Raw genomic sequence first — 24437 nt, 5'->3', positions numbered from 1 at the left:
AAAAAAACACAACGGTATGTTAAAGATGACCTTAAGCTTGCTGTAAGTAGGGTAAGCTGTACATTTGGCACAGAGGCTGGAGATAACTGGAAGCAATGCTGCCCAGTAGAAATGTAACGCAAGCCACACAGGTAGGTGTTTACCAGAAGCCACATTTTAAAAGTACAAATAACCAGTAAATTTCATTTTAAGAATATATTTTATTCAGCCAATATTCCCAAAATATTATCATTTCAACAGAGTCAATACACAAATTATTAGTGAAACAAAATGCACTTTTTGGTTTCAGTCTTTGAAATCTGACTGTAGTTTCTATTTACAGCACATCTTGACTCTGCCTGGCTGTATTTCCGTGCCCTTTAGACGTGGTGATAGCGATTGCCTCATCGGTCAGTTCTGTAAATAGTACATGACATAGTTCCTTAATTAAGATAGCACAGAGATCCATTTTAACAGAAAAAACATCATATACATGTAACGAAATTTCTCACCTACCCTATAAATGTGTATAAGTGTTCAAATAAGTAAAAAAAAAAAATGCTCTGGAGTCCCCCATTTGGACAAATTATTTTTAGGTTTGATTAATTTTATGTACATTATTAAGTATGTGTGGCATAAACCTAGTCGCACATTTCTCAAGCTTGTAGCTCTTATACGTTTATGAGATCCACACAAGTGCACACTTGTATAAAAACACTTACATGCCTTTAATCAACATAAATTTGATATGAGGAATATGTTTAGCTTAAACTTAAGCCGTTTTTGAAGCATGAATAAAAGGTCGGCTTCTCCGAGTATGTCCCTTTTATTTCCACATCTAAAACATACTGATTTAAACACTACATGGCTGCTAGTAAACCTCATAGTGGTATCATTTGTTCTTTCTAGGCAAGAATGGATTTTTTCTAAATGGGGTCACCACTTTTATTTAATTGGTTAATCTGCAGGTTATAATAGTCCAATAAGGTGTCAGTGTGATTTTTAACAAACTCAAGCAACAAAGTTGTCTTGGCTGTATAAGCAATCACTAGAAGGTCCCGATCTATTAAATCACGTAGATTATATCGAAATGAAAGCAGAATATTTGTAAAATACAGTAGGGAAGCTTTGGATTGCCTGTGGTTTAGTTAGCAGATGCTCCTGCGTGGGCAATGCGGCTGTACCCCGCACTAGACTCTTTCTATGATATCCAGTGACAACACGGAGTCATTTAAAGTCCTTGGAGGTTTACAAGGTCAGCTTTAATCTTAAGAAGAGAAGTGCTTGTGAATGTAGACAGAGGTTGCACATATATGTAAGAAACATAATTCTAAACTCACGATCTCTTTGGTGGATAATACATAATTTAAATATCCAACTAGTTGTTAGCTGATTCACTGTGGGAGAGTAGCACCATTAAATACTGTTATTCAAGCCACATTATTATAACCTTTTTTTTTTGTGGAATTGTCTTTAAAATGGCTTACAGTTGTGAGGGAAGATAAATTCCGCTATTGATAATCCCCCAACTTTTATTAACAAATTATCTTCAAAAAACGAAAACGCTCACTTCAGTACTGAGCATGATCAGCAGAGCAGTGAAATTTGAATGAGCCTGCAGTCATCCTGGGTGCTATTTTGAGAAAACAATATTCACTTGAATATATATGACTGGGAGCACTTTTTTTTCCATGTTAAACACAGTTTTTTAGTCAGGATTTGAGTAGCTCTTTTTTCAAATTTCTGATTCTTGCTGAGTACTTAAAACTTGGTTATCAACCCTACTCTCAGTAAAATTTGTAAATTTATTACACTTGATTCTATATAGCTTATCTGCTTCTGAAAAAAGAGGTCTAGAAAATGATTCACTACTAGCAGCTACTAGATAGTTTTCTCTTGCTAAATATTGATATATTCTTTGTGTGCACATATTCGTGAGCATAAATTTAACTTGGTACACATCCACTCAGAAATGATATATTGATGTCCTTTTCCTTTTAAAAAAAACAAATCCATTCAAAAGTGAGCAAAGGATATGAACAGATACTTTCCAAAAGAAGACAAATATGTAGCCAACGAACATGAAAAAATGCTCATCATCACTGGTCATCAGAGAAATGCAAATCAAAACCACACCAAGATACCATCTCATGCCAGTTAGAATGGTGATCATTAAAAAATCTGGAGACAACAGATGCTGGAGAGGATGTGGAGAAATAGGAACACTTTTACACTGTTGGTGGGAGTGTAAATTAATTCAACCATTATGGAAGACAGTGTGGCAATTCCTCAAGGACCTAGAAATAGAAATTCCATTTGACCCAGCAATCCCATTACTGGGTATATACCCAAAGGATTATAAATCATTCTGTCTTAAAGACACATGCACACCTATGTTCATTGTGGCGCTGTTTATGATAGCAAAGACCTGGAACCAACCCAAATGCCCATAGATGATAGACTGGACAAGGCAAATGTGGCACATACATACCATGGAATACTATGCAGCCATAAAAAACCATGAGTTCATGTCCTTTGTAGAGACATGGATGAACCTAGAAACCATCATTATAAGCAAACTGACATGAGAACAGAAAATCAAACATGTCATGTCCTCACTCATAGTCGAGTGATGAACAATGAGTAAAACTTGGGCACAGGGAGGGGAACAACACTTACAGGGCTAGGTCGGGGGGTGGGGGGGAGGGGAGGGACAGTTGGGTGGGGGTGGGGAGGATGAGGAGGGATAACACCGGGAGAAATGCCTGACATAGGAGAAGGTAGGGGTAGGGATTGGGGGGGGATGGAGACAGCAAACCACCATGGCATGTATGTACCTATGCAACAATCCTGCAGGGTGCAGAACGTGCACATGCACCCCAGATCCCAAATACATTAAAGAAAAAAAGTTATTCAGAAACTGTTACATATGTTATTAAAACGGGAGAGTTCCCTGACCCGACTTGCAGGAGGTGAGACGGGGTGTGTCTCCCCATTAGGCCACCGTGAGCGCTCACACCCCTTACAGGAGGGGTAGCACTAAGATGAGCAGGTGCAGGAGCCAAGGGTCTGGGGTTTGTATGGATAAAGGATAAGGGGGTGTGGTGGGCCAACAGGCAACTTTTGGGCATGAAAACAGGAATACGTATTCTCATTGAGGGCCACGGGTTTCCAGGTTTGAGGGTGGGGCTTCTGCCAGGGAAATGGCCTCTTTTACCAAGCATTTTCCTGCTTCCTGTCCATATCATTAATAACTAACATTAACAAATTCACAGTCTCCATGATAAAATGCTAACTATTACAAAAATGATGACTCCCTTAACATGATATTGATGGCACATTGTGCTCTAAAATAATTTTCTCATTCAGCTGTTTCTTGAAATTTATACTGAATACAAAATTCTCAATGTACAAAACAAATCAATAATATATCCCTGTGTGTTAATAGACTTTTAAGTTTATGGTATATCAACTAGTTTTATGAAATTAAAAAAGTTCAGGTTTCAAATGTTTTGAAGAAATTATAAATTAAACCCCATTAAATAGATTAATACTGAATATCTTTATTCTCATATTATTATAATTTGGTTTGTGTCTTTTGAATAGGAGTCCATATCATGCAGAGTTTTACAATGTTTTGACCAAGCTACCTCTTTATTTTTCTACAGGATCACATATAAAGACCACTTAAAAAATAATTCCTGTTTTTTTTAACTTTTAATATTACCACCTGCTGTTAATATGGATATTTACTGCATAGGTAGGAGATTTTCTCAATGTTCATATAAACTGTTTTTATGTTTGTACCAAGAACAAACCTAAAATTAAATAGTAATATGTCTGTAATATACCTGGTTTTATGTCACTGTATAAATTAATGTTATAAGTATCATTAAATGACCTAAAAACAAATATTAGATCCTCAGCAGAACATGAAGTCCTAATGATAAAATAAATCCACTTATTATTAATTGAGCAAACTAATAATTTTGAATTTAAACTGTTGATATTATAAGAAAATAGAATCTTTTAATAACTAAGATTATTTTATTACATACACAAGTATCTGTTACTGGGTTTATATTTTCTTTAGGTTGGCTGTCTAAAAAAATAAATTGGTTACCTACTTCGTTTGCCCTTTAATGCAGTTGAAAACCTTTGTCTTGGGTCTGATAGAACTGGATCAATTTATCTATTAATTCAAGAAATATTTATTAAAAATCTACTATTTCCTAGCATGTCCTAAATGCTGAGCATAGAATGGGAAATAAAATAAGGTAATTATATTGTAAGTTATTTTTTTGCATGTTATAGAAATTGGATTATAAATAAGTAATCCAATAACTCTAGTATTTCTGATAGAGATAAATGCGTTGGAAAAAGATAAAGCAGAGAAGAGGACAAGGAAGTTCCAGAGTAGGGTACAATGCTAAGTAGAAGTGCTGGGGAAGTTGTCAACTAGAAGGTAGAATTTGAGCAAAGTGATGGAATAGATAAGAAAACAAGCATGTGTATGTCTCTGTCTCTGTAGTGGAAGAATATTTCCAGGGAGAAGATAAGAAAGACAAAGTCACCCAGGAGGAAATTTGTCTAGTGTTCTCAATAAGCAGCAGGTATGAACTGTGTAAGGGGAGGAGTCATTGGGGAAGAGGTCAGAACAGTAATAAAAAGGAAAGTAGATCATATGGGGCCCTGGAGGGCATTGCCAAACAAACAAACAATAACAAAAACTTGGCTTTGGCTTTTACTGTGAGATGGGAAGCCATCGGAGGGTTTGGGGCAGAGATATAACTTCATCTGACTATATAAGAAAGCAGTTTGAACACTGTTAACAATAGGCAGTAGAGGAGAAAAGAGGCCTGGAAAGACATTGGAATCTATTTCAGTCATCCAGATAAGCAGTAACAATGGTGAGAACCAGGGTGTTCATGGCAGACAACGTGAAATGGTCAGTTTCAAAGCATGTTTGAATATAGAGATAACACTATTTTCTGACACCCTGGCTGTGGGGTATGACAAAAATATTTTAGCTTAATCACTTAGGTCTAGTTTCCATTTAAAAAAAACACAAACACACACCCAAAACAAAGACTGGAGAAGGGGGAAGGGCCATGGGAGATGACTATGAGACTTCTAAATGGAAATACTGAATTGATAACCAGAACTCATTGTGGAGTTCAGAAGAGAAGTCTGAAGTATGGGAGTTGCCGGCATGGAGTAGGTCTTAAGGAAATGAGGCCAAATAAAATTACCAAGCGAGTGAAGACAGAGAATTAAAGAGGAGAAAAGATTAATCTCTGAAGCCCTCCAATGGTGAGATGAGGGAATAAAGCAGTATGTTCTCAAGAAGAAAACAAAACAGCCATGGAGGTAGGAGAAAAACTTTAAGAGTAACCTGGAAGCAAAGCAAAGAATCTGTTAGGACAGGCCAAGCCACGAGAGAATCAGGAACTGGTGATAGGTAGCTGACTTCCATAAAAATAATCTTAAATGAAGTGGTGCAGACAACTGGCTGAACACAATGAATTCCAGAGAAAATGGAAGAAAACAAAAGTAGAGAACCAGTAAAGGGAACTAACATTGAGAATTTTTGCTGGAAAAATACAGCAGGAAAGTGGAGTATTGTCAGAAAGAGATATGGAGCCAAGAAGTTTGTATTTTGATTTTATTTTTTGAAATAGGGAGATTTACAGATAATTAACATGTTGTTGAAGGCAATTCAATATATATTAATAAATAATGGTGTAGCAGAATGAGAAAAGAATCGCTAAAGCATGCCTTTTTGTGGATGAGAAAGAATAGAGTGAAATATGTATGGAAAGGATTGATCTCAGAACATAATTCACACATGCTAATAGAAGGGGAGGAGCATGGAGCAGGTAGATTGGCTCTCTGCTGCTGGTGGAAATTCTTTCCTGACTGCACTTTTCCTTCTCAGTGAAATAGGAAAGAAGGTTATCAGCTGGGAGTGATGACTGGGATATAGAGCTAGACGTCTGAAGAGAAAATGAAAAAAAAAAAAAAGACAAAAAAAAAAAAAACTAGCTTTCTGAGAGCATGGAGTTTTAACTGGATTTAGGAGTCTGATTGTGTAGCCCACTAAAGTGCACACTGGAAGTTTAGTGACTACGGATTTACAGTGAGCCCAGCACAATGATTGGCTATTTTTCTCCAGGCATATTCAGCTGTATTAATACAGACATAGAATAAGCAGGGAGTTGTATTTAACTAGAGGTGGGGTTTTACTAAGGAAGTCTGATGAGTAATAGCAGGAATAGAGAATGAAAGGTCAGTGATTAATTTTCCACATGTGTAACTTATCCACTCAGCACTGTTCATTCTAATATTATTATTCTTTAAATAATATTCGTAGTGAAATTCAGCAGTGTAAAAGACTATAAGGTAGAATAAACAAATTCACATTAAAACCCATTCCAATTCCAGGTTTCAGAGGAAGCCACTATAAATAGTTTTGTGTCTATCCTTCTAGACATTTTCTATGAATACATAAACAGGTAGTTTTTTTAGGCCAAATATTGCTTCACACTATTCATACTGTTCTGGTGCTTACTTTTTTCACTCAGCAATATATCACAGGCACAAACTCCATGCTGGCACTTAAAGATCTATCTCATTCTACAGCAACATAATATTCTATTGTTTTTGTGAGGCATAATTTATTTAAATAATCACTTTTTGATTTAGGTTATTTCCAGTTTTTGCTATTATGGGTAATGCAAAAGTGAACATCCTTACTCACAGAAGTTTATTTGTCCTTGTATTCTTTCTCTAATGTAGATTACTTGAGGAAGGATTGCTTAGTCAAAGAGTATGTACTATTTTACCATTTCTACTAAAAGAATAGCCAAAAAGCATAACAATTAATTCTCTTCCACATTCCCATCAACACTAGATATTTTTAAAAATAATTCATTTAAATATATATTTATTGTTATAAAGAGTTTGAGCATTTATAAACTATGAAATATTTTAAATATACAAAAACATATAAAATATATGTAGGTACTGATAAGCTTCAAATGATTCTAATAATTAACCATTGCTGTTTCACATCTCTAGTTATTATTTTTTTAATTTAATGTCCTTTGAAAAATAGAATTTCCATATGCAGCTTAATTCTCACATGTATTTTCTCCTTTCTCTTTACTACAGGTAAACATTATCCTGAAAATGTTCTTTCTGTTTAACACATTATGTATCTTGCAGTTGTCTTTTTGTCTTCATTCTTCACTAGTGTGTGAGCACCATGCTCACATGGCAGTGATTCATGCTCACGTTGAATCCCCAGTACCGAGAATGAGAATGGCGGATTGTAGATACTCAGTAAACAAATGTCAAAAGAATAATGAATGCTTTAATGGGGGTATGTATTCGTATCCATGTACTTTTACCAGAAACATAAGTATCTGTTACAAAAATATATTGTATATTCTACACAAAATTATAAATGTAATCATACTGTATGCTTACTTTTGCAAAATTTTTTCATGTTAGGTTTTTGAAACCTAGCTGATTAATACTTTTTTATATAGTTAATTCATATAAAATTTTAGTTACCATTACAACATTTATTATCATTAGAATGATTTCTTCATTTCCATGGTAAGGAGCAGTTAGGTATTTCTATTTAGGTTGTCTCTTAATTTTTCACTTATACATGAGATTGCCAATAAACAATTGCCAAGCCATACAATAATTACACTAGTATTGCTCATTCTTCTTTATTGTTTTTGTATCAATTTATATCCATCCAGAATTTGAGTGCATTTGCATCTTCACCAACTCTTTTAATCCAAACTGGGCCAAAGTAGTGAGACTGAACTGCTCATAAGCATTATTTTTTGCTTAATTCACTGTCAGATTGAGGGTCTTTCAAATTTGTATTGGTCATTTGGAGACACTCTTAGTTTTAGGTCCCTGTTTTATATTTCTTGTCTTCTTTCCCCACATCATTTCCTTTTCCTTCCTAATTGAAAACATATCACATATAGTAAATATATGTATATACGTGTGTGTGTATGTGTGTGTGTGTGTACTGAATACTATTCCTCTGTGTAGAAATAGTCTTTATTGGTGATAGCACTGACGATGCAAAGTGATCATTTTTCAGAATTTTCTCTTTTCTTTTTTAAAGCTATTTATTTTTTCTTGCCCAAGGACATAAATATCTTGTTTTATTTTCATCTAAAAAGTTTTGTATGCTTGCAATAAATCTTTATTACTGATAAATGCACATCTCCCTTATTTTCATAAACAAAGTGAAGAGATATCTGAAGAAGATGAAGATCTGAAGGTTTCCTTTTTTTAATTTTTTTCCAATTAAGATTCTTTTTTTTTTTTTACTGCATTTTAGGTTTTGGGGTACATGTGCAGAACGTGCAAGATAGTTGCATAGGTACACACATGGCAGTGTGTTTTGCTGCCTTCCTCCCCTTCATCCACATTTGGCATTTCTCCCCAGGCTATCCCTCCCCAGCTCCCCCCACTGCTCTCCCTCCCCTATTCCCCCCCAATAGACCCCAGTGTGTAGTACTCCCTTCCCTGTTTCCATGTGTTCTCATTTTTCAGCACCCGCCTATGAGTGAGACTATGCGGTATTTCATTTTCTGTTGGTTTCTTTATCTATCCTAGAACGTTCACAGATCAATCCATCCTTTGTCATCTGATCTGTAATGCTCCCAAGATTACATACAAAGCACCCACGTATTTCTGTATTAGTTACTTACAAATGTGGTAACAGAATACCACAAATATTACAGTTTTAAAGAATACACACTGGTTGTCTGAAGGCTCCACAAATAGAAGTGCTAAATCAGTTTCACCAGCTAAGGTCAGAGTAATGGCGGGCTGTTTTCTCTTGGAAGCTCTGGTAGGAGAGTGCATTTCCTCGCCTTTCTTTTAGCTTTATTGGCTGACTGTATTCTTTGGCTTGTGGTCTCTTCCTCCATCTCCATCACCAAAATACAACGTTTCAATTGCTGCTTTGATCAACATATTACCTTCTCTTGTATAGTCATAAAGTCTTATGCTTCCCTTTTATGAGGATAGTTCTGTTTACATAAATAATAAATATTTTTTATTTGATAATAAAATAAAAATCCTGATCATTTCCACATCTCAAAATGTGTCATTTAATCATTTCTGCAAAGTTTTTTCTTCTCAAAATGTGTAAGTTAATCCCTTCTGCAAAGTTTTTTGTTCCATAAAAGGTATAGTTCATCGATTCCAGTAATGAGGATTTGAGTATCTTTGGAACCATTACTTAACCTACCACAATTACTTTTATAAAATATTTTTCTTTAATCAAAAAGAAATTTGGACTGTTATGAAATAAAAGAGTTGTCATTCTCTAATGAGTCAGTAGTACTCTTTGTTTCTTAATTTTTTTTTTTGAGACGGAGTTTCGCTCTTGTTTCCCAGGCTGGAGTGCAATGGCGCGATCTCGGCTCACCACAACCTCCGCCTCCTGGGTTCAGGCAATTCTTCTGCCTCAGCCTCCTGAGTAGCTGGGATTACAAGCATGCACCACCATGCCCAGCTAATTTTTGTATTTTTAGTAGAGACGGGGTTTCACCATGTTGACCAGGATGGTCTCGATCTCTTGACCTCATGATCCACCCAGCTCGGCCTCCCAAAGTGCAGGGATTACAGACGTGAGCCACTGCTCTCGGACTTAAATATTTTTAATAAAAAGTCATGCGTTCCTCAAATAATTCTTAGTGATGTGCTAATATTTATTAGTTTAAATTATATTTGCATAAAACTTTTACACTTGTATTTTTACACGAAACTCATCTGCAATTTTTTTTTAAATTTTTTATTGGATTTTAGGTTTTGGGGTACATGAGCAGAGCATGCAAGACAGTTGCGTAGGTGCACACATGGCAGTGTGCTTTGCTTTTCTTCTCCCCTTCACCCACATTTGGCATTTCTCCCCAGGCTATCCCTCCCCTCCTCCCCCTCCCACTGGCCCTCCCCTTTTCCCCCCAATAGACCCCAGTGTTTAGTACTCCCCTTTCTGTGTCCATGTGTTCTCATTTTTCATCACCCACCTATGAGTGAGAATATGCGGTGTTTCATTTTCTGTTCTTGTGTCAGTTTGCTGAGGGTGATGTTTTCCAGATTCATCCATGTTCCTACAAACGACACAAACTCATCATTTCTGATTGCTGCATAATATTCGATGGTGTATATGTGCCACATTTTTCCAATCCAGTCTATTATCAATGGGCATTTGGGTTGATTCCAGGTCTTTGCTATTGTAAACAGTGCTGCAATGAACATTCGTGTACATGTGTCCTTATAGTAGAACGATTTATAGTCTTTTGGATATATACCCAGTAATGGGATTGCTGGGTCAAATGGAATTTCTATTTCTAAGGCCTTGAGGAATTGCCACACTGTCTTCCACAATGGTTGAACTAATTTACACTCCCACCAACAGTGTAAAAGTCTTCCTTTTTCTCCACATCCTCTCCAGCATCTGTTGTCTCCAGATTTTTTAATGATTGCCATTCTAACTGGCGTGAGATGGTATCTCAATGTGGTTTTGATTTGCATCTCTCTGATGACCAGTGACGATGAGCATTTTTTCATATGATTGTTGGCCTCATATATGTCTTCTTTCGTAAAGTGTCTGTTCATATTCTTTGCCCACTTTTGAATGGGCTTGTTTGTTTTTTTTCTGTAAATCTGTTTGAGTTCTTTGTAAATTCTGGATATCAGCCCTTTGTCAGATGGGTAGACTGCGAAAATTTTTTCCCATTCTGTTGGTTGCCGATCCACTCTAGTGACTGTTTCTTTTGCCGTGCAGAAGCTGTGGAGTTTCATTAGGTCCCATTTGTCTATTTTGGCTTTTGTTGCCAATGCTTTTGGTGTTTTGTTCATGAAGTCCTTGCCTACTCCTATGTCCTGGATGGTTTTGCCTAGATTTCCTTCTAGGGTTTTTATGGTGCCAGGTCTTATGTTTAAGTCTTTAATCCATCTGGAGTTAATTTTAGTGTGAGGTGTCAGGAAGGGGTCCAGTTTCTGCTTTCTGCACATGGCTAGCCAGTTTTCCCAACACCATTTGTTAAACATGGAATCCTTTCCCCATTGCTTGTTTTTGTCGGGTTTATCAAAGATTGTATAGTTGTATGTATGTTGTGTTGCCTCCGGTGCCTCTGTTTTGTTCCATTGGTCTATATCTCTGTTTTGGTACCAGTACCATGCTGTTTTGATTACTGTAGCCTTGTAGTATAGTTTGAAATCCGGTAGTGTGATGCCCCCCGCTGTGTTCTTTTTGCTTAGAATTGACTTGGCTATGCGGGCTCTCTTTTGGTTCCATATAAAGTTCATGGTGGTTTTTTCCAGTTCTGTGAAGAAAGTCAATGGTAGCTTGATGGGGATAGCGTTGATTCTGTAAATTACTTTGGGCAGTATAGCCATTTTGACGATGTTAATTCTTCCTAACCATGAACATGGAATGTTTCTCCATCTGTTTGTGTCCTCTCTGATTTCGTTGAGCAGTGGTTTGTAGTTCTCCTTGAAGAGATCCCTTACGTTCCTTGTGAGTTGTATTCCAAGGTATTTTATTCTTTTTGTAGCAATTGAGAATGGCAGTTCGCACTTGATTTGGCTTTCTTTAAATCTGTTATTGGTGTAGACGAATGCTTGTGATTTTTGCACATTGATTTTATATCCTGAGACTTTGCTGAAGTTGTTTATCAGTTTCAGGAGTTTTTGGGCTGAGGTGATGGGGTCTTCTAGGTATACTATCATGTCGTCTGCAAATAGAGACAATTTGGCTTCCACCTTTCCTATTTGAATACCCTTTATTTCTTCTTCTTGCCTGATTGCTCTGGCTAGAACTTCCAGTACTATATTGAATAGGAGTGGTGAGAGAGGGCATCCTTGTTTAGTGCCAGATTTTCAAGGGAATGCTTCCAGTTTTTGCCCATTCAGTATGATATTGGCTGTTGGTTTGTCATAAATAGCTTTTATTACTTTGAGATACGTTCCATCGATACCGAGTTTATTGAGGGTTTTTAGCATAAAGGGCTGTTGAATTTTGTCAAATGCCTTCTCTGCGTCAATTGAGATAATCATGTGGTTTTTGTTTTTGGTTCTGTTTATGTGGTGAATTACGTTGATAGACTTGCGTATGTTGAACCAGCCTTGCATCCCTGTGATGAATCCTACTTGATCATGATGAATAAGTTTTTTGATTTGCTGTTGCAATCGGCTTGCCAATATTTTATTGAAGATTTTTGCATCTATGTTCATCATGGATATTGGCCTGAAGTTTTCTTTTCTTGTTGGGTCTCTGCCGGGTTTTGGTATCAGGATGATGTTGGTCTCATAAAATGATTTGGGAAGGATTCCCTCTTTTTGGATTGTTTGAAATAGTTTTAGAAGGAATGGTACCAGCTCCTCCTTGTGTGTCTGGTAGAATTCGGCTGTGAACCCGTCTGGACCTGGGCTTTTTTTGTGTGGTAGGCTCTTAATTGCTGCCTCAACTTCAGACCTTGTTATTGGTCTATTCATAGTTTCAGCTTCCTCCTGGTTAAGGCTTGGGAGGACACAGGAGTCCAGGAATTTATCCATTTCTTCCAGGTTTACTAGTTTATGCGCATAGAGTTGTTTGTAATATTCTCTGATGATGGTTTGAATTTCTGTGGAATCTGTGGTGATTTCCCCTTTATCATTTTTTTATTGCATCTATTTGGTTGTTCTCTCTTTTATTTTTAATCAATCTGGCTAGTGGTCTGTCTATTTTGTTGATCTTTTCAAAAAACCAGCTCTTGAATTTATTGATATTTTGAAGGGTTTTTTGTGTCTCAATCTCCTTCAGCTCAGCTCTGATCTTAGTTATTTCTTGTCTTCTGCTGGGTTTTGAGTTTTTTTGATCTTGCTCCTCTAGCTCTTTCAATTTTGATGATAGGGTGTCAATTTTGGATCTCTCCATTCTCCTCATATGGGCACTTATTGCTATATACTTTCCTCTAGAGACTGCTTTAAATGTGTCCCAGTGGTTCTGGCACGTTGTGTCTTCATTCTCATTGGTTTCGAAGAACTTCTTTATTTCTGCCTTCATTTCGTTGTTTACCCAGTCAACATTCAGGAGCCAGTTGTTCAGTTTCCATGAAGCTGTGCGGTCTGGGTCGGTTTCTGAATTCTGAGTTCTAACTTGATTGCACTATGGTCTGAGAGGCTGTTTGTTATGATTTCAGTTGTTTTGCATTTGTTGAGCAGTGCTTTACTTCCAATTATGTGGTCAATTTTAGAGTAGGTGTGATGTGGTGCTGAGAAGAATGTGTATTCTGTGGATTTGGGGTGGAGAGTTCTGTAAATGTCTATCAGGTTTGCTTGCTCCAGGTCTGAGTTCAAGCCCTGGATATCCTTGTTGATTTTCTGTCTGGTAGATCTGTCTAGTATTGACAGTGGAGTGTTAAAGTCTCCCACTATTATTGTGTGGGAGTCTAAGTCCTTTTGTAAGTCATTAATAACTTGCCTTATGTATCTGGGTGCTCCTGCATTGGGTCCATATATGTTTAGGATCGTTAGCTCTTCTTGTTGTATTGATCCTTTTACCATTATGTAATGGCCTTCTTTGTCTCTTTTGATCTTTGTTGCTTTAAAGTCTATTTTATCAGAGATGAGAATTGCAACTCCTGCTTTTTTTTGCTTTCCATTAGCTTGGTCAATCTTCCTCCATCCCTTTATTTTGAGCCTTTGTGTATCCTTGCATGTGAGATGGGTTTCCTGGATACAGCACACTGATGGGTTTTGGATTTTTATCCAATTTGCCAGTCTGTGTCTTTTGATTGGTGCATTTAGTCCATTTACATTTAGGGTTAATATTGTTATGTGTGAATTTGATACTGCCATTTTGATGCTAAGTGGCTGTTTTGCCCGTTAGTTGTTGTAGATTCTTCATTATGTTGAAGCTCTTTAGCATTCAGTGTGATTTTGGAATGGCTGGTACTGGTTGATCCTTTCTATGTTAGTGCCTCTTTTAGGAGCTCTTGTAAAGCAGACCTGGTGGTGACAAAATCTCTGAGTACTTGCTTGTTCGCAAAGGATTTTATTTTTCCTTCACTTCTGAAGCTCAGTTTGGCTGGATATGAAATTCTGGGTTGAAAGTTCTTTTCTTTAAGAATGTTGAATATTGGCCCCCACTCTCTTCTGGCTTGTAGTGTTCCTGCCAAGAGATCTTCTGTGAGTCTGATGGGCTTCCCTTTGTGGGTGACCCGACCTTTCTCTCTGGCTGCCCTTAGTATTCTCTCCTTTATTTCAACCCTGTTGAATCTGACGATTATGTGCCTTGGGGTTGCTCTTCTTGTGGAATATCTTTGTGGTGTTCTCTGTATTTCCTGCAATTGAGTGTTGGCCTGTCTTGCTAGGTGGGGGAAATTTTCCTGGATGATGTCCTGAAGAGTATTTTCCAGCTTGGATTCATTCTCTTCGCCCCCTTCTGGTACACCTATCAAACGTAGGTTAGGTCTTTTCACATAGTCCCACGTTTCTTGGAGACTTTGTTCATTCCTTTTTGCGCTTTTTTCTCTGATCTTGGTTTCTCGTTTTATTTCATTGAGTTGCTCTTCGACTTCAGATATTCTTTCTTCTGCTTGGTCAATTCGGCTATTGAAACTTGTGTTTGCTTCGCGAAGTTCTCGTATTTTGTTTTTCAGCTCCTTTAATTCATTCATATTCCTCTCTAAGTCATCCATTCTTGTTATCATTTCCTTGAATCTTTTTTCAAATGTTTTTCAAGGTTCTTAGTTTCTTTGCATTGATTTAATACATGATCTTTTAGCTCACAAAAGTTTCTCATTATCCATCTTCTGAAGTCTAATTCCGTCATTTCGTCACAGTCATTCTCCGTCCAGCTTTGTTCCCTTGCTGGTGAGGAGTTTTGGTCCTTTCTAGGAGGTGAGGTGTTCTGGTTTCGGGTGTTTTCCTCCTTTTTGCGCTGGTTTCTTCCCATCTTTGTGGATTTGTCCGCTGGTCGTTTGCGTAGTTGCTGACTTTTCGATTGGGTCTCTGAGTGGACACCCGGAATATTGATGATGAAGTATTTCTGTTGCTTGGTTTTCCTTCTACCAGTCTAGCCCCTTTGCTGTACGACTGCTGAGGTCCGCTCCAGACCCTGCTTGTCTGGGTTGCACCTCTAGCAGCTGTGGCACAGCGAGGGATGCTACCAGTTTCTTTTTCTGCTATCTTTGTCCCAGGATGATGCCTGCCTAATGTCAGTCTTTTGGATATAGAGGGGTCAGAGAGCTGCTTGAGGAGACAGTTTGTACTTTATACGGGCTTAATTGCTGAGCTGTGCACTCTGTTGTTCATTCAGGGCTGTTAGGCTGCTATGTTTGATTCTGCTGCAACAGAGCTCATTAAAAAACCCTTTTTTTTTTTTTTCTCAAATGCTCTGTGTTGAGGGGTTTGGGCTTTATTTTTGGATGTTCGATGAGGTGTCCTGCCCAGCTCGAAGGCAGACTAGCCACTGTTTGGCTGCCGAGGCTCCGCCCTGCTGTTGTGTGATTCGCCCTGTTCCTGCAGGCTCTGCTGTGGTCTCCGCCACGCCCTGCGGCAGAGTCTCTTCGTTGTAGCATGTTGCCTCAGCAACGGCAGGCTGCGTCAGCAGTGGGCGTGTATCTCAGTAGGGACGGGTTGCCTCAGCAACGGCAGGCTGCGTCAGCAGTGGGCATATATCTCAGTTGGGGCGGGTTGCCTCAGCAACGGCTGGCTGCGTCAGCAGTGGGCGTGCATCTCAGTTGGGGCGGGTTGCCTAGGTAGTCGTGGATGCCCCTCCCCCACAGAGCGTCTCAGACCGTCTGCTCGGGATAGTTTGAAATCGCGGTTTTGTTCGTCCCACTGGGTATCCCAAACGATCTGTCCCTGCAATCCCCTGGGCTGGCCTACTGTCCAAGTCTTGTTCAGTCTCAAGTCCAGCCCTCTCAAGTCTCAGGTTGCTGGTTCAACAGGGCACCCAGACAAGCGCACCCTTTGGGGATTGCTGGGTAGGGCCGGCCACCGCTGCCCCGGCTGCCGGCTTCGCCAGGCAGACCTACTGCCTGGCATCCCGTGTCTTTTTATACTTGGGAGTTTCCCCGTTCTGTGGGCAACAAAGATCAGTCTGTAAATGCAGCTCTGACTCACCGTTTGCAGATTCAACACGAGCTCCAATCCTGGGTTGTTCTCACAGTGCCATCTTGAGTCCTCCCCCTGAAATTTTTTTTAAAAAATGTCCTTATCTAGTTTTCATACCAAAGCAAGAATTAGTTGGATGTATTTCCTTTACTTTTCTAATGTCTGAGGCAGTTTAAATAAGACAAATATATTTTTCTAAAAGAATTTAAGATACTTCCTTGTAAAATGGCTACATTTAGATATTTTTGAAATATTTATTGTAGAAGATATATAAGAAAGGATGAAGAATTGTGAACAATGACGAGTTTCTTAATGCACAGGGCTGCTGAGATTTTTCTATAGCTTTTTAAGTAAGTTGTGGATAATTGTATTTTGTGGAAATCATTAACTTCTGGTATTTCCAGTGTTATTTGTACTTGCTTTTCATAAGCCCTATTTTATTTGTATTTATAAACCATTTGGTTTTAAGCCAATATTATTTCTGGACCATTCCTACCATAGCTTTCCATGTATTCTTTATTTGCATTTTACAAGCATTGATGTGTAGAGATTTCATCATGGTCAGGTTTTGAACATTTTTAACGTACATTAAGACAAATTCTCACAGAATGATTTGGCATTATCAGTATTATTGTTATTGATTTCTTAACTTTCTGGAGTCAGATAATGAGGTCTATTTGCTGATTCTTTACCATTTATTGAGATGTGGGTTTTGGTGGTCAATTTTTATGACTTTTTAACTGGAATACTTGATTTAGCAAATAATAAGCTTAGAATCTCTCAAATTAACTCAAAAGTATAAGGATATTATAATGATGTTAATTTTTCTTTGATCTTACATGTTACTCTTGACCCATGTTTTAATTTCATCTTCTTTTTAGAATAGAAATATTTGTTATTATAATATTCCTGCTTTATTCAGTCACAGATTCATTTTTAACTAAATGCTTGACAATTCATAAAATTAACTTTTTTCTCCTGTCTCATTCTGTTATTCACATAGAGACCATTGCAAGATTGGCGCATCAGCAGATTTCCAACTAATACGGAATTTTTCAGTATTCTAACAACTATACATTTTTTTCCTACTATGTACCTGTTGAATAGCAGGCCAGGACCCAGAAACAGTAAATATTGCACAGTTACCATTTGAAACTACATTTCAACCTCAGATTTTTAGTGAGTTTCCCAGATTATAGACTTCTAGATTTACATATTGTTTTCACTTAGTTAGCAGATTATTTCTTTTTGTCTTTATTTTTTAATGTGGTGATTGAGGTTCAAGTTTGAATCTAAGTGTGATTTTTTTAAATCAAATAAGTGGTCTTCTTCTCTAGTGGCTTCAATAGCATTTTGTATGTTTTATTATTATGTAGTTTCACTGTGGTGTGACAAAGAATATAATGTAATAAGAAATGTGTGGGCCTTTGTGTTATTTTTGCATTTGGCCTCTTTTTCATACTTTCCTTCAGAAATTGTTTTGTTGGATTATCTCATTTTAGCCTCAATGTGTTTTCACTGTTCTGCAGTATTTTCCATCTCTCTCTGTTGCATTCTAGCTAATTTGTGCAATGACCCAGTTATCCAATTCTCTTTCAACTGTTTATTATTTACATACTGCAAACATACATCTAAGTTTTTTAATTTTTTTTTAATATCATCCTCTATGTATTTTTATTTGTAATTGTTCAATTTGGGTCTTTTTCAAATCTTCCTGGTAGTTTTTCTTCCCCTTAAGCATTCAAGTACTTTTTATGACAGTAATAATATTAAATATACTTATTTTATGTTCTGTTTCAGATTACTATAATGTTACATAGAATATATTATCATTATACTTATCAGGATGTTATTTATATTTAAAAGCACATTTTTTTCTTATTAGCATGTTTGTTGACTTTTTGGGTTTTTTTTTTTTTTTTGGCAATGTGAGCAGAGTTTTTTGGAGTACTTTTTTGTCATTGTTTTATTTATTTATTTTTTTTTTTCTGAGTGTCCATTTCTTGGATAATCACTTCAGAGTGGTTTTGCATGTTTTTCCCCGTGCTTCCAAATGTATCATCTGCTGTATTAGTCAAGTTCTCCGGAGAAACAGAACCAATGAGACATGTATATAGAGAAATTTAAGGAATGGACTAATATGATTGTGGGGGTTGGCTAGCAGGCTGCAGCCCAGGCCAGGGAGGAGTTGCAAAGTCCAAAGCAGTCTCTAGGCAGAATTATCTCCTTTTTGAGGCAGATTGGTCCTTTTTTCAAGGCCTTCAGTTAATTAGATGAGACCTATCTATATTATAAAGGGCAATGGCTTTACTCAATGTCTGCTATCTTACACATTAATCCCATTCAAAAAAATACCTTTACAGACACATTGTGAAGTTTGACCAAATATCTTGGTTTCACGACTTAGCCAAGATGACTCAAGAATTAACTAACACACCTGTTAGAACAAAATTTTATATTGATTTCTTAACTTGAAGATTTCTAGACCTTGAAAATTATTGCAAAGGTTTATCCCACCTGTGGGTGTCACTGGCAGAGCTACATGTCAAAAATCGTCAAATTGTCTGCAAAAAGATACAAGGTTCTTTGTTATTTCCCTCTGCTGTGGGTATCGTTATTGCTGCTTTTGCTTTTTCTCATCAAGCCATCTACTTACCTGCAAGTTCTTCAAGGCTTCTCACATTCTACTTCTCATCCTTTACACACTTATGTCCTATTCATCTACCTGTATAAAGTCAAAACTAATCCTTTCGTTTCCCTAGAGCAATATATTCTTCCCTGGTAAGGAGAGTTACCTGCTGACATTCTTACCATTCTAATGTTGTGTTTCCTTTCTCTTTCCTATTTCCTCCTCCACCTCTTATTCTTTTTATGAATTAAGTTATGATTCTCAAATAATTTTATCTTCAATTTCCAGATGCTTTTAGTGGGCAAAACTTTTGCCAAATGATTTATATTTTAAAGATAGAGAAGCATCTTTTAAACATCTTATTCATTTTTAAAATATACTTAAATGTATTTTAATATATTTCTTTTACTTCTTGCTGTATGTTATTAATATTGTATCTGTTATAAATATTGTGCTCATTTATTGAGTTTGAAATTTTGTCTCATTGATTTTGAGTGTTTGATGTATTGAAGACATTAGCTCCTTATTGCTTATTTTATTATCTGTATATTTTATCCAATTTGTTGTTTGTCCTTTAAAATTGTATACATTATGTTAAACAGTTTTTTACAAGTCATATAGTCACATTTGTCAAATACATTTTTTCTAGGTAGCTTTTGGGTCCTCTCTTGTGGTTATAAAGGATCTCAACTCTAAAATATACATATATAATAACCAAAGTAAAATAATTTTACTTACTGTATGGTTTTTGTATTTAGATTTAAATCTTTGAGCACAAGGATTTATTTTGGTTTGAAGAGTCTGGTATCCATGTTTATTTTCTCACATATAATTAGGTAGTCATCTTCAAACTCATTCTAAGTAATCTGTCTTTTTCCCACTCAGAACACTAATTTTACAGATGAAGGAGCTCAGCCAGAGTATGACTTACCTACTGGTATAGGTAATTAATAATTAAAATGGGATTTAAACTGAGATCTCTCTACAAAATTCAGTTCTTTAACAATTTAACTGTTCTTTATTTTCCATTAGCATAGTAAAAATCATATCATCATTCAAAAGATTTCTGACATTACTGTACAATACTTTTGGTAAAGGATTCAAGTTTGTTAAAGGATTCAAGTGCCGATACTAGTATAGAATCTTCAAGTGTGCATTTGTGTGTGTTTGAAAATTAATTCTCTCAATGAAGGATATCACAAACATTAGTAAGAGCAAGACCTTTATTAAGCAGAAGCAGAGTAATGGCCTCAATAATAAGTGAGTGTAGACTGTAATAAAGAAAATGGCATTAAAATGATGTGAGACATAGGTAGGGATAATGTGACTGCTGTATATTCATAACATAAACTTTATATACCTCTGAAAAATGTGAGTTTACAGTAATGGAATATAAAAACACAAATTGTTAAATTATTTTTTGTATACTTATTGTTTGTTACAGTATAATTAGTATACATACTCAATTACAAAAATGTATCCTGATGTAAACATAGAGGAATGTGTTGTCTTAAATGTTTCTTTTTGTTAATTGGTTATAATATCCCTGCAAATGAATAAAGATAACATTTATAAATACAAACATGAATAAGAGAATTTGTGCTCAATAAATGATTATTGAATTAAGGCAAATGAAATCTGTGCCATATGGATATGTTCATTATGCTGCCATGTCTATTTTAAATACATTGATTAGCCCATTTTGGGGGTAATGTGTAAGAAAACATCAGACATTGCTTCCGTTCTTAAATAATAATTGGGAATTTAACATATTGACACACCGAGATTAATAGTGCACATATATGTTATGACTCAAATGTGTAGGAAATAAAGCTATGGACATTGAAAGAAGAGAGGGTTATGTGATCAAAAAAACAGTGGATGAAAATGGGATCTGTATGATTACTTTGCCCTTTTAAATAACTTAATATTCCAGTTGATACATGATTCAGGGAAATAAATATGATCTTCTAAAATTGAACGAAGTAAGGGAGATATATATATCTGAATTATAAGAGCCAGAAGTTTATGGGCCTCTATTCACGCACATATAGGCACTAGTAATAAAAGATTAAATTAAATCTCAGTAGAAAAAATGAAAATTAAAATGAGGCAACGTTCAGACAGAATAGATATGATAAAGCCAGAAGCATCCTCAAGGCAGTTAAACAGTAAAGCGCCTTTTACTCAACTATTAAGATATAGGACCCAGTGTGGTACCCACTTTCTGTAAAGAGAAACCTTTGTTTTTTTTTTTTGTGAAGAGGGTAAATTTAATTTTATACTTTAATCTTAAAAGCATATATATATATATATATATATATATATATATACTTAATGAATTTATTGTTTAAAAGATTATAAATAACAAATACAAATATTCTATAGGGAATTATCCTTCCCAGGTTACCCTTATACTACAATATTCAACAAAAAAATTTAATACTTTGAAACTCAAATGCAAAGACCATTTTTAACTTGTCAATAGGATGTATGAATGTTTAATACATTTAGTGACATTCATTATCATACTTTATTTATAACAGAAATTATTACGATATGCTATTATAAAGTAGCATCAAGTATCTATAGCAAAAATAATCGCTTAAAATTGACAACTTCAAACTGACTTCACTTAAAATATTAACGATTAATTCATGTTTTTATATTGGTTGTTGGGTTGAGATTCATGCTTCTAGTGCCTTTGAACCTTGATATTTACAGATTTTTTTTAGTACCACATTAAAAAAGACTCGCTGCTTCAAAATAAGACTTGATTGTTATTTTGAATTTTGAATTTATGCTTTTTCTTATTCATAGGGATTTGGTAGGACTGCCTGATATTATTAATGTCAATTGCCAGGATTATCATGCAGCAATATAAAATATCACACTGTTTTCTAGTCTTGTAAATGTCATATTAGCAGTCAAAGTGTCCATATATTTTATTGAAACACCTTGTTTCTTTCTACACCACTGCTTCCTAATAACAGGAAATGTGACCATCTGAGACTTTTCAGAGCAATTTAGCGCAAAATATGGCTATGAATTTCAAAGCGATTTTTAGCCTGATTTCTAAAAAAGTAATGGAAGTATTAAAATTAAACTTTAGATATTGAATCCTCTACCCTTTCTTGAATTCTTCTACATTATTATCATGGATTTTATCTATATATATATGCACTTACATTTTTTCTCCTGTATCTCAGTTGCCTAAAGAAGCAACTGATACAGAGTATATGATGATTCAAGATTAATTAAAATATTATGTTCTCAGTGAGGTTTTTTCTCTGGCCAGTGACATCCTCCATGACCATCTTTTGTAATAATATAACCACTGTGTTAATCCCTTCCCTGACATTATTTTTCTTCTTAACCCGTATCATCAGAAGACATTATACATTTTGCTTAATAAAACCTATTTCCTCCTAGTAGAAAGTAAGCTTCATGATAGCAAACATATTTTCATTCTTTTTTTAAATCTTTATCTCTAATTCCAATGTTTGGCCACTTGTAGCCACTAATAATTGCTTTTTCAATGAATAAATGCAAAAGAAGATAGAGCTAGAAAACCGATGAAAAAGCAGCTCCTGCTGTTAAGAAGATGCAATTTAAAAAATGTGTCTAATGTGAAATTCACCAATTTTGTGTAGTTTTATAAATTTTGAAAAGTGCATAGTGTTATGTAATCACAACCATAATAAAAATACAGACCAGCACCATCAGCTCCAGACATTTCCTTGTGTGGCTTCTTTGAAGTTGATCAGTCCCCCCATTCTTCACTCCTAGCAACCATAGAGCTGTTCTTCATTCTTAGAGTTCCGCCTTTTTCTAGAATGGCATAAAAATTGGCTCATATGGTTTGTAGTCCCTTCAATCTAGTATAATGTCACTTATAACGTATTTGTGGTTTGTGTACGTCATGGGTAACACTAGTTCATTCTTTCTATTGTTGAGTAATGTTTTATTACATGAATGTACCATAGAGTGTTTATTGTTTCACCAGTTGAAGTAAGAGTGGGTTGTATCCAGTTTTGGGCAACTAAGAATAAAATCATTATAAATATTCACTTGCAGCTTGTCATTTCTCTAGGGTGTATGTACACAGTCAAAATACTGAGTCATATAGTCAGTATATGTTTAACATTATAAGAAACTACTGAACTTCTCCCTAAAGAGGTTGTACTATTTGGCATTCCCTCTAACAATGTACGAAAGTTTGAGTTGCTCTGCATCTTCACTCATATTTCTGTTGTCAGTTTTGCCATTGCTATTGTGTTACTTAATTTCTTGATATTTACTGATTTGTTTGTTTTGATAATAATAAATATTAATTTATTGACAAATTTCTAATTATCAGTTTTGGGGGGATGGGTCACGATTTTTGTGTCACATCTAAGAATATTTTGCTTACAACATGGCCAGAAATATTTTTTCCTATGTTTACTCACTCTTAAAAGTTTTAGGTTTTAATTTTAAGTCTATGATATATTTTAAGTTAATTTTTGCATAAATCATGAGGTATCGGTGGAGGTTTGATTTATTATACATGGATATCCAACCATTCCAGCATATTTGTTGAAAAGACAGTCCTTTCACCATTAAATTACCATTTCACCTTTCTCAAACATCAGTTGTTCATACCAGTTGGGTTATATATGAACTTTCCCTTCTATTCTATGGATCTTTATGCCTGTTCGTTTGATAATACCACACTGTCCTGGCTACTGTAGCTTTAATAGTAAGTCTCAAAATCACACAGTAGGAACCCTTTAGCATTTTTTCTGATATAAATATTAGAATCTTTTTTGATACCAATAAAAAAAGTATACTGGGAATTGGATTTGGATTACACTGATACATAGAGAAATTTGAGCTGTAAAATATAATACTTCTAAGTCTTCCAATCACAAAATTAGTGTATCTCTTCATTTATTTATGTTTTCTTTGATTGTGTCCGTTTTATGTCTTTTAGCAGCCCAGTCCAGTTACATCTAAGTACTTTTTTTGCGTTCTTGTAATTGATACTGTTTTTAAATTTTGATTTCCAAATGTTCATTGCTATTATTTAGAAACACAATAGATTTTCTGGAACTGATCTTGTATCCTGCCAGCTTGCTAAACTCACCTATCAGGTACAGAAGACTTTTGCATTGATTCCATATGAAATTTACTATACAGGTGCTTATGTTGCAAAGAGAGACACTTTTATTCCCACTTGCCCATCTGCTATTGTGTTAATTTCCTTTTATTTCCTTGCTGCACAGGCTAGGACTTTCAGCATGATATTGAATAAGAGCTGGAGAGGCCAGCTCTTATTTCAATCTTTTATTTCAATTTATTTCAATCTTTTATTCTTGATGTTTAAGATTGCATAATTTCTACTAATCTATCTGCAGGTATACTAAGTCTTTCTTTTGTTATCTCTATTCTGCTACTGAGGTCATCTAGTATTTTTTTAAATTTCAGACGTCATGTACTTACTTTCTAAACTTTCCTTTAGATGTTTTCCATTATTCTGATTTCTCTTCTATTAACTACTTTAATTTTAAGAGTATTCATCTTTACCTCATGGAGTATGTATTAAGGGCTTCTGAAGAATCTTTGTGTGATAAATTCATCATCAAGACAATCTTGAAGTTAATATCGAATTGATTTTTCCTAATTATTTATCATC

General features: G+C 35.6%; 1 long non-coding RNA gene across 1 annotated transcript; it reads right to left on the bottom strand.

Moving 5' to 3' along the window:
* Window positions 1–213: 213 nt before the first annotated feature.
* Window positions 214–22622, bottom strand: LOC118149957 (uncharacterized). Its single transcript, XR_013530605.1, has 3 exons — window positions 22475–22622; window positions 16141–16206; window positions 214–396 (listed from the first exon to the last, which is right to left on the bottom strand). It is a non-coding gene; the product is annotated as an uncharacterized LOC118149957 (long non-coding RNA).
* Window positions 22623–24437: the final 1815 nt, after the last annotated feature.

This window comes from Callithrix jacchus, chromosome 21, assembly GCF_049354715.1.
Source record: "Callithrix jacchus isolate 240 chromosome 21, calJac240_pri, whole genome shotgun sequence".
NCBI lineage: Eukaryota > Metazoa > Chordata > Mammalia > Primates > Cebidae > Callithrix > Callithrix jacchus.
Note: the sequence above shows the minus strand (reverse complement) of the source record. Positions and strands in the feature narration are given on the sequence as shown.